Source organism: Capricornis sumatraensis, chromosome 10 (assembly GCF_032405125.1).
Source record: "Capricornis sumatraensis isolate serow.1 chromosome 10, serow.2, whole genome shotgun sequence".
NCBI classification, from domain to species: Eukaryota; Metazoa; Chordata; class Mammalia; order Artiodactyla; family Bovidae; genus Capricornis; species Capricornis sumatraensis.
In genome coordinates, this window is record NC_091078.1 from 5,965,225 (window position 1) to 5,976,414 (window position 11,190).

Below are 11,190 nucleotides of genomic sequence, written 5' to 3' on the forward strand. Positions count from 1 at the left end.
ACTTCTTTGTTAAGTTCTTATTGAGTCTGGGGAGTTCTGGGCAGTTTTTTCTATATTCTGCATGCCAACAGTTTGTTACTTATATCTATAGAAAATAATTTCTCCCAGTTTATAACTTGCATTTTCTCCCTTTTTATGATCTGATGAGCAGGTCTCTTAATTTTACTGCAGTCAAGTTAATCATTTTGTACTCGTGGCATCTTGATTAAGAAATATTTCTCTACCTTGAGTTCACAGAAATACTTTCTTGTATTTCTTATAAGAAATGTTTAAAGTGTTTCCTTTCTGATTAAAGTATTCAGTTCACCCAGAATTGATTTTTGTGAACTATATAAGATATGGTTTCCCTGGTGGCTCAGAGGTTAAAGCATTTGCCTCCAACGCGGGAGACCCGGGTTCAATCCCTGGGCTGGGAAGACCCTCTGGAGAAGGAAATGGCAACCCACTCCAGTATTCTTGCCTGGAGAATCCCATGGTCGGAGAAGTCCATGAGGTTGTAAAGAGTCGGACACGACTGAGCGACTTCACATATATAAGATATGAATCTAACATTATTCTCCATGTGTATAGTCAACTATCCCAACACAATTGTTTTAAATAGTTTTATCTTTCATAGAAGCCTGCCACACTGGCTCTTTCGCAGTTCAGGTTTTATCTCTCTCTGAACTCCAAGTCCTGTTCTATTGTTCTGGTTGTCTATTCCTTAACTAAGAATACTAATAGCTTTGTAACAAGTTGTGATACCCAGTAGAGCATTTTCCATCAACTTTTTCTTCCTTTGGAAGTGTGTTTCAACTCTACTTGACATTGTTCTCTTAATAAGTTTAAAAATCAGCTTGTTAGGTTCCAAGAAAAATATTCTGTTGGGACTATTATTCAAATCAAAGGGGTCCTTTGTGTGGGAGATGACATTTTAAAATTATTGAGACTCCCTTCCCTGAACTTGGTATATTTCTCCATTAATTTTAAGATTCTTTAATATATTAAAATCTTATAATTTTCTCAATAGAGGTTTTATGTGTTTTTTGTCAAATATATCCTTTGATCCATTACATTTTTGGTTGCTCTTATTAAATTTGTCTTTTAAAATAATAACATTTTCTATTCCTTGTGGAAGGTATATAGAAATACGAGTTTTCAAATAACTCATATTATTTATAAATATTTACTTACAGAATCTTTAGGGTTATCTATATTTACATTTGGCTAAGTCCATGGGATTGCAAAGAGCTGGACATGACTTATATACTATGGGAATAATGACAATTTTCTTCCACTTTTATGAATTTTTCTTCTTGTCTTACTGCCCTGGCTAGGACCTCCAGAACAAGACTCAAGCTACTTACATTGTATTTTACTTTAAAGGAAATGTTCTAGACTTTACATCTGAATATATTATATGCAGTAAGTTGTTGATAGATATTCAGGGAGTTTCTTTCTATTATAATTACTTCCTAGTTTTTGAGGAGTTTTTATTATTGAATGCTTGTGGACATTATGGATAGATTCTCTATATCTATTGATGTGTTTTTTTCTCATTTAGTCCTTTAATAAGATAAAATACAATAATTATGTTCCAATGTAAAATCATCCATGCTTTCCTTGGATAATTCATATCAGACATTACACATTATCTTTTTAAAATGCTACAAATTTGTTTAACAAAAATACTTAAAATTTTTGCATCTATATTCATGAGTGAGATTGGCCTATAATTTAATTTCTTATACTGTCTCCTTATGGTTTTGTTAGGGGAAGCACACTGATTGAAGCCACCCACCCTGGCCAGGCACCATAGTAACCATTTGCATGAGTTGTTTTATGACAGGAGATCCTGGTAAGGAATACGGAACTAATAAGCTACCACCAACCAGAAGAGTTCGGGAAATGTTGAAAGGAGACACCGCGTGTCCGTCCACTTCCCAGAATCCCTCTCGCTAGCATCCATCTTGGCTAAGCGATGTGTGCGCCACCAGGAAAGACTCTGAATTAGAATAATTGGCCAAAGACCACCCGGAAGCTAATCCCATCACCATAAAACCCGAGACTGTGAGCCACGCGGCAGAGCAGTTCTCCTGGGTTCCCTTACCATACTGCTCTCCACCCGGGTGCCCTTTCCCAATAAAATCTCTTGCTTTGTCAGCACATGTGTCTCCTTGGACAATTCATTTCTGAGTGTTAGACAAGAGCCCAGTTTTGGGCTCTGGAAGGGGTCCCCCTTCCTGCAACAGTTTTGTTGTCATTCTTAGAAAGTAGCATTATATTATCTAGTAAAATTTATATACTATTATAATTTTCTGTTACTGGATTGTATGTCAGAATTCAAATACAAAGCAGTCTGGGTCTTTTTTTTCTTTTTGTTGTTCTTGATGTTTGCATGGAGAGGTTTTTTATTTCTGTGGGGTTTTTTTCAATAAAAATTGTTTTCTTCCCTGAAACGTAATTGTGGATAGAAAATGTAATCTGTATACTAATCACACTTGCATTTGTTGTCATTTTTCAGTTGCTCAGTCATGTCTGATTCTTTGTGACCCCATGGACTGCAGAACGCCAGGCTTCCTTGTGCGTTTGTTCAGATTTGATTAATATCTTGGTATGTAGACAAAAAAATGTATCTTTCTAGTTACTGAATGGGCTTCCCTGGTAGCTCAGAGGTTAAAGCGTCTGCCTGCAATGCGGGAGACCCAGGTTCGATCCCTGGGTTGGGAAGATTCCCAATGCACAGTTCTGTATTTCTCCATTAGACCAAGCTTGATAATTGGGTTGCTTGCATTTTCAATCTTATTCTTGCCCATTTTTTTTCTGTTTGATCTTATACCACCAGGTTATATAACTCCAGGAGAAAAATTTACACAGAATAGTGTTCTCAAACTGTCTTGGCATCAGAATCACCATGGAGTGCATGTAAAAATTTGCATTTCATTTGCATTTTAAAATACAAATACCTGTTGCCTGTCCCCATTCTGATTTAATTCTTCTGAAGTTAGGCTTAGGAAACTATGTTTGCTTTTTTTTTTTTTAATTGGAGGATAATTACTTCACAATGTTATAATGGTTTTTTGTCATACATCAATATGAATTGGCCATAGGTATACACTGTAAATTCTATCCCAAATCCTCCTTCCACTTTCCTCCCCACTCCATTGCTTCAGGTTGTCACAGAGCACTGGTTTTGGGTGCCCTGTATCTTACAGCAAACTACCATAGGCTATCTACTTTACATATGGTAATGTCTATGTTTTAAGGCTATTCTCTCGAATCACCACATCCTCTTCTCCCACTGAGGACAAAGTCTATTCTTTATGTCTGTGTCTCCTTTGCTGCCCTAAAGGCCCCATGTGATTTGATAAGCAAGCAACATGGAGTAGCATTGTTCTTTGTTTATTGGATTGACTGGTTTTATCTCCTTGCTGTCCGAGGGACTCTCAAGAGTCTTCTTTAACATCGCAATTCAAAAGCATCAATTCTTCTTTGCTAGCTTTCTTTATGGTCCAAATGTCACATCCATACATAACTACTGGAAAAGCCATAGCTTTAATGGACCTTTGTCAGCAAAGTGATATTTCTGCTTTTTAATATGCTGTCTAGGTTTGTCACAGCTTTTCTTCCAAGGAGTAAGTGTCTTTTAATTTCAAGGCTGCAGTCACATGTGTGTGACTCCGTAGTGATTTTGGAGCCCATAAAAATAAAATCTGTCATGGCTTTACTGTAGATTAAACCTAGTTCTTGGTCCTCAAGAGATTAGCAGGAGAATCTCTCTGCCTATGATGGCTTATTGTTCATTTTAGATATTTACAGGGAAACACTGAACATTAGTTTGCCAGGGAATATCAGAAAGGAGTCATTCAACAAACTCTGGAAGGGATAAGTGATCTAGTGTGTTGCAAGGATCAGAGGCATTGCAATAACTTGAGAGCTTGTTAGAAATGCAGAATCTTGGTCACCCTCCCAGACTTCTGAACCAAGATCTACTTTTGACAAGATCTTGTTAAAATCTTGAAATAATAAGAATAATAACAAATTATTATTATATTATATATAATATAATTTGCATCTATATTCACATGTATGTATGTACGTGTCCAACTCTTTGCAACCCCATGGACTGTAGCCCACCAGGCAACTCTGTCCATGGGATTTTCCAGTCAAGAATTCTAGAGTGGGTTGTTATTTCCTTCTCCAGGGAATCTTCCTGACCCAGGGATCAAACCCAGGTCTCCCACATTGCAGGCAGACTCTTTACCATCGGAGCCACCAGGGATATCATGTTCATATGTAAGACACACTTTAGAAGTGCAGACTGATTCTGCATCTCTAACAAGCTCCTCAATGATGCCAGTACTATTTGCACTGGGCACACTGAGCGAGCAGCAAGGGTCATTTTCACAAGAAATGTAAATAGAGGGAGGAAACACTTAAAATGATTCACGGATGCCCACATCCTCTTACTGGCACCAAGGATGCTATAGGGGCATAGGGTATTAATGACACTCAGAGAAGACACATCTCTTCCCCAATTCAACATAATATGAAAGGGCACCAAACACTGTCTTTGTCAGGCAACAAAGGCATTCAAATATCCATGAGATAAACACTGGGAACAATGAAAACCTCTCACATTCTTTGTTGCTTCCTCTGTGTAAGACAGTTTGCTCCTGTCTGTGTGACTCAAATTCATAATCCTCCTCTGTAAATTTTCATGGGCAGCCTGCAGCCTCTTGCCCCTTCCTGCCTTTCATTTCTATCATTCAGTTGGCTATTATCTTAAGCAGTCACAACTGTGAATGGAATCCACAGATATTATTATTAACATATTATGCTATTGAAATGAGCAAGATATTCCCAGTTAGTTTTTAAAGATTCAGTGCTCACACACAGGTAACATTCACATAGAAAACATCTCTTCCTGGTTGGTCTCAATTCTGCCCATTTGAGCTTCATTTCTGAAAGTCAAGCTGGTATGGAGGGGAGGCAGAGCAGGACTCAGACCTTCCTTGGGACAAGGGCAGAGTGAAATTCATTCAGTGGCCATAGTCATCACAGCTTGCCAAAGCTCCCCAATCACTTTCAGCAGGGGAAAATTTCATCTTTCATAGATTCTTCAGGAAGGGCTCTGAATTCAGTATTACCTGGGTTTTTCAATATAATCATCCCTTGGTATCCACGGGCTCCTGGAACAAATCCCCCATGGATACCAAATTCCACAGATGCTCAAGCATCTTCTATAAAATGGCTGGGATTTGCAAATACTGCATAGTCTATGCACATCTTCCCATATACTGTAAATTATCTCTAGATTACTTATCCACCTAATGCAATTGAAATGCTATGTAAATATTAACCAGTGTGCTATAAATTCAAGTTTTGCTTTTTGGAATTTTATGGACAGTTTTTTTTTTTGTTTTTCCCCAAATATATGGCTTTTTGGCTATGCAAAGTGACATGTGGGATCTTAGTTCCCTGTCCAGGGATTGAACATGCATTGGAAGCTCAGAGTCTATAACCACTGGACCACTGTCAGGGAAGTCCCTCTTTCTAAATATTTTTGATCCTCAGTTGGCTGAATCCACAGATGCAGAACCAGCACATAGGGAGGGCTGACTGTATTAAACCTGTTTTTTATAATTCTGATAAGTGAAGACCAGTTTGTCTGGACATAAAGTCCTTGGTTATCACTTTCTTTTCCTTGAGTTGTTAAAAAAAAATGATGCTCCTTTTTGTTCTTGCTTTGTAGGTTGCTGGAAAAAAGTTTGATGCCACACTGATTCTCTTTTCTTTGTTAGCTATATGATCTTTTCTGCCTGGAGGCCAGAGATTTGTTTTTCTTTATTTTTAAAGTCTAAAATTTTCACCAGGATATGTCCTAGAGCTGTTCATTACTGGTCAATTTTCCAAACTCACAGTATAACATTTTGATATATAGAAGGAGATCATTCTTTTATTTATAGATTTTTTTGGATTTACAATTTTAAGTATTAATTTGATTCTGTCTTCTGTTTTTCTTCTTCAGAGATTCCAAAAATATGTAATCTGGACCTACTTATCTTTTATAACCTATTTTTCAGATTCTTCTATCATCTTTCATTATGATATTTACTTCTTTTTTCTGTTTCAGTATCTCAGTTCAATATCTTTTGGGTACTTATAATTTAGTTTTCATTCCTCAGATTACTTGTCCTTTTTCTTCAAATTCTTTCTTGATTTAATCACTTGTCATTTCATCTTGTTCTTTTAATATTTTGGTTCATTTCTCTAGTGAGTGTTTGTTTTTAAATCAACATCATAAATTTTTGAATCAACATTAATATCTACAAGTGTTTAATAGTAGTTCATTCATGTTAGAATATCATATTGCCATTTTCCTATTTCAGTTTCATTTTAGGAAAATGTTTTCATTAACTAAATAAATTGATTCTCATTTTCAATTTCTGTGCAGAGTTGTTTTGTGTCATCCTTTTTTTAATTTCCTTTAATTGGAAAGTATCTTCTACTTTTCTAGACTAGCAGTTGACCTACTTCTATGCAGGAAGGTTAAAACTTTTGGATTAGTCTACTAGGTTCCTTAGTTGAAGAGTATCCTCTCTTGCTCCAGAGAGTATAATTTATTTGAGGACAGAATCGTACTCAGAGAAAGAGTGTCTTCCAATTCATTAAGTTATCTTTTGTTTGTATAGGATTGTTTATTTCCTCTATGTGCTTCCTTTTTTATCTTTGTCACCAGTCCCCCAGAGATGCTTGTCTTTTTCAAGATACCTACAGAAATGGAGCCTTCCCCTGACTGTTGCTCTGGTTTTGCACATTTTTCAGTCTACTCCAATTCTTCAGTAACTGTATTCCAAATTAAGAGGACTCAGACCTGTTCTGGTATTTTCTCATTTATGGAAAAACTCTTTCTGGTAATAATTTTATTAAGGCCACCATTACTGGGACCCATTGCACTTTATTATTTCCTGTTTAGTCTCTCCCCAAGCATCCACACTGATCTGAAATTCAGAGCAAGCTATGCTGTGGGTATTTATTTCCTCAGTTACATTTACATTTAATTCTATCTCTGGATTGCACTTTTAATTTATGGGTCAAAGGAGAGTTCAAAATGAGAAATCAGTATTTTGAACTGAATGATTATGAAAATACAACATATTAAAAGTTATTGAATGCAACAAAGGCAGTATTAAAGGGATGTTTAAAATACTGATATTTTAAAAAGAAGCAAGCTTTCAGTTCAATGATCACAGCTGCTCTCTTAACAAATTAGGGGGAAAAAAGAACAAATAAAGGCAAAGTAAGCACAAGGAAGGAAATACTGAAAATTAGATTAAAATCAATGAAATTTATAACAGAAGAAAAGAGAAAAATCAATGGAACCACATCCAGAATATATAAAGAAGTCTAAAATAATAAAGAATAATTTTAAAGATTCAAAATGAACCAAACATTTGAGTTATTTCACCAAAAATAATATATGATGGCAATAAGTGTGTACACACCAGTCAATAGTCATTAGATATTGGAGAAATGCAAATTAAAAGACAATAATATTCCACTATCCACTGTTAGAAACGTGAAAGCTAAAAGACTGACCATAACAACTCTTTCAAGGATGTGGAACAGTTGGAACTCTCATCTACTGTTGAAATGAACGTAAAATGATACAAACACTTTGGAAAACAGTCTAGCAATTTCATAAAAAGTGAAAATATATCTACTATAAGATGCAGCCATTCTACTCCTAAGCATTTACCCATGCAAAATTAAAGCATATGCCCAGACAAAGATTTGTACAGTAACGTTAGTAATAGCTTTGTTTGCAGTAGCCAATGACCGGAAACAATACAGATGTTCATCAAAAAGACAAAGAAATTGCTGTATGTCCATATGATGGAACACCACTCAACAATTAATTGGGGGGGGGGGAGACTACTAATACATACGTTTGAATCTCAAAATAATGATAGTGACTGAAAGAAGCCAGACAAGAAAGAGTGCATTCTATATGATTCCATTTGTATTCAGTTCAGTTCAGTAGCTCAGTCGTGTCTAACTTTTGCAACCCCATGAACTGCAGCACACCAGGCCTCCCTGTCCATCACCAACTCCCAGAGTTCACTCAAACTCATGTTCATCGAGTTGGTGATGTCATCCAGCCATCTCATCCCCTGACCTCAATCCCTCTCAGCTTCAGAGTCTTTTCCAATGAGTCAGCTCTTCGCATCAGGTGGCCAAAGTACTGGAATTTCAGCTTCAGCATCACTCCTTCCAAAGAACACCCAGGACTGATCTCCTTTAGAATGGACTGGTTGGATCTCCTTGCAGTCCAAGGGACTCTCAAGAGTCTTCTTCAACACCACAGTTCAAAACCATCAATTCTTTGGTGCTCAGCTTTCTTCACAGTCCAACTCTCACATCCATACATGACCACTGGAAAAACCATAGCCTTGACTAGATGGACTTTTGTTGGCAAGGTAATGTCTCTGCTTTTCAATATGCTATCTAGGTTGGTCATAACTTTTCTTCCAAGGAGTAAGCATCTTTTAATTTCATGGCTGCAGTCACCATCTGCAGTGATTTTGGAGTCCCCAAAAATAAAGTCTGACACTGTTGCCACTGTTTCCCCATCTATTTCCCATGAAGTGATGGGACCAGATGCCATGATCTTCATTTTCTGAATGTTGAGCTTTAAGCCAACTTTTCACTCTCCTCTTTCACTTTCATCAAGAGGCTTTTTAGTTCCTCTTCACTTTCTGCCATAAGGGTGGTATCATCTGCATATCTGAGGTTATTGAGATTTCTCCCGGCAATCTTGATTCCAGCTTGTGCTTCTTCCAGCCCAGCATTTCTCATGATGTCCTCTGCATAGAAGTTAAATAAGCAGGGTGACAATATACAGCCTTGACGTACTCCTTTTCCTATTTGGAACCAGTCTGCTGTTCTATGTCCAGTTCTAACTGTTGCTTCCTGACCTGCATACAGGTTTCTCAAAAGGCAAGTCAGGTGGTCTGGTATTCCCATCTCTTTCAGAATTTTCCACAGTTCATTGTGATCCACACAATCAACGGCTTTGGCATAGTCAATAAAGTAGAAGTAGATGTTTTTCTGGAACTCTCTTGCATTTTTGATGATCCAACGGATAAATTCCAGAAAATGCAAACTAACTTACAATAACAGGAAACAGATCAGTGGTTGCCTGGGGATGGACAAAGGGTTGGAGAGAGGAATTATGAGTAGGCACAAAGTTACTTTTGAGGATGATGGATATGTTCATCATCTTGACTGTAAAATGGTTTCTTGGCAGTTTCATAGGTGTATACATCTATTCAACTCATCAAATGACATACTCTATACATGTGCAGTTTATTATAAATCAACTCACCTCAATAAAGCCACTGAAAAGTTTGAAAATGTAGTACCACTCACACTGATGTTGTAAATATAAATAAAAGAGGGAACTTAAGTGGGAACATAACTCTATGTGCTGAGACAAGTGAATTTGTACCTACAGTGATTTAGGATGAGGACCTAAAAAATAAAATATGACCAGAAAATAGAGTGATAAATATCTGAAAATGGGGATTGATGGAACCAACCACTTTATTAACTCCGAGTCCTTAGTGTGTTATTCTACCTCTGGAAATAGGTTTTGAATTTGTGGGTAGTAAACATACATACATACACCCATACACCTATATAAATTCCTAACTTTGTTTGGTAAAGGATACAAACCTTAACAGAAGCATGAAGCATGGCAGTGGCCCCAGAAAGAAACAGGCCCAGGCTGTCATTCTGGTCTCCTGTTCTTGGAAGCTAAGTCTCCAGTAAATCTGGCAAGTCAGGTGGGACCCAGGCAGAAGTACAAGACAGACAATTCTTGTTTTTGCCTCTTCTTTTTTATTTGGATATTACTAATGTGGAAAAATAAACACTAAGAACCTTTTCCCTTTTTTGAAGGGAATGTTTACAAATGCAACACTCTCCTGGTTCATAGACCAAATTAAGCAAGGCTCGTGATTGGAACGGCACATCTTCATCAACAGAGAGGAATCATGCCAGCTGTCCCTGGCACTGCCTTCCACCAGCTCCCCAGGAGTCCAGAAGAATCATGCTGCTACTGTATGAAAACCTTAGCTACTAGTGACATGAAGTTATCAGAGCCTGAGGTTCACTTTCAAAGGTACAATGTCTTCTCTGGAAAAATTGATTTAAAAAAGTAATGCTAGCGTCCCCAGATTCAGTCAGTTAACTTAAGTAAGAGAACGAAGGGGAAAAAAAGGGGGGGGGGCATTTTTCAAAGATGTATTTCACATACAGAAAAAAAATGGTACAAGCTACAATATCTATTGATAAGACTTTTGTGATTTATACAGAACTAGAGCCAAATATTGTGCTCAGAACAGGCTTTTGGTGAATTTTCTATAGCAAATAACACCACATATGATAGCAGACATGTTTCTTTACTATTGGATGAAACTGCTGACTTGCAAAGAATGAGTCGGTTCTTGGCATATGTGCGTAGTATTCAATATTTATAAAGGAGAAATGATAAATATTTGTGCTCTTTAGAAGAGATAGTTGTTTGAGCAAATGACTATTTTTGGAGGCACAATTATGTTTAGTGAAGTTGTCTTAGAATCAGTATTGTGAAATTAAAAAAAAACACAAGTCTTACTGTTCCTAAAAAAAGTTTAGAAAATAATGAACCCCCTTCTCTTTGATCAAGAAAAATATGACATTTGAAAATGTGAGTTTCCCTTTTAAGCAGAAAATCAGCTTCTCTAGCAGGGAAACTGGAAAAGAGTCTAAAGTGCTTTGTTTGTTCAGGCCTCATATTATAAATTGCTTTCCTTTGCTGATAAGAAAAGCTAAGACTTCAGAATATTCATGATCCAGGAAGCTAAACAAAAACCTGCCTGTGAACTAATCAGGTTGAGACAAATGTGTAAGACTCAAATGTAATTCTGTTCAATCATAAGTGACAAATTCCCTAAGTTGTGTTTTCCTGTCATTCAACATAAAGAGATAAGTATTTTCTTGTCAGTTTTACTAATTAAGACTGTTACATCTACAACACAATCTTTATCCTCCATTCTTGAGAGAACTGCAAGGAATCACAGAAATGTTTTCACTGGAGAAGAAGAATGTGAGTTCATGAGGGCCTGTTTCCTTTATCTCCCCTACAATTCATACTGCAAAGCC

General features: G+C 36.9%; 1 non-coding gene across 1 annotated transcript; it reads left to right on the forward strand.

Annotated features, from left to right (window-relative positions):
- Window positions 1–2,637: 2,637 nt before the first annotated feature.
- On the forward strand, window positions 2,638–2,709 carry TRNAC-GCA (transfer RNA cysteine (anticodon GCA)). Its single transcript has one exon. It is a non-coding gene; the product is annotated as a tRNA-Cys (tRNA).
- Window positions 2,710–11,190: the final 8,481 nt, after the last annotated feature.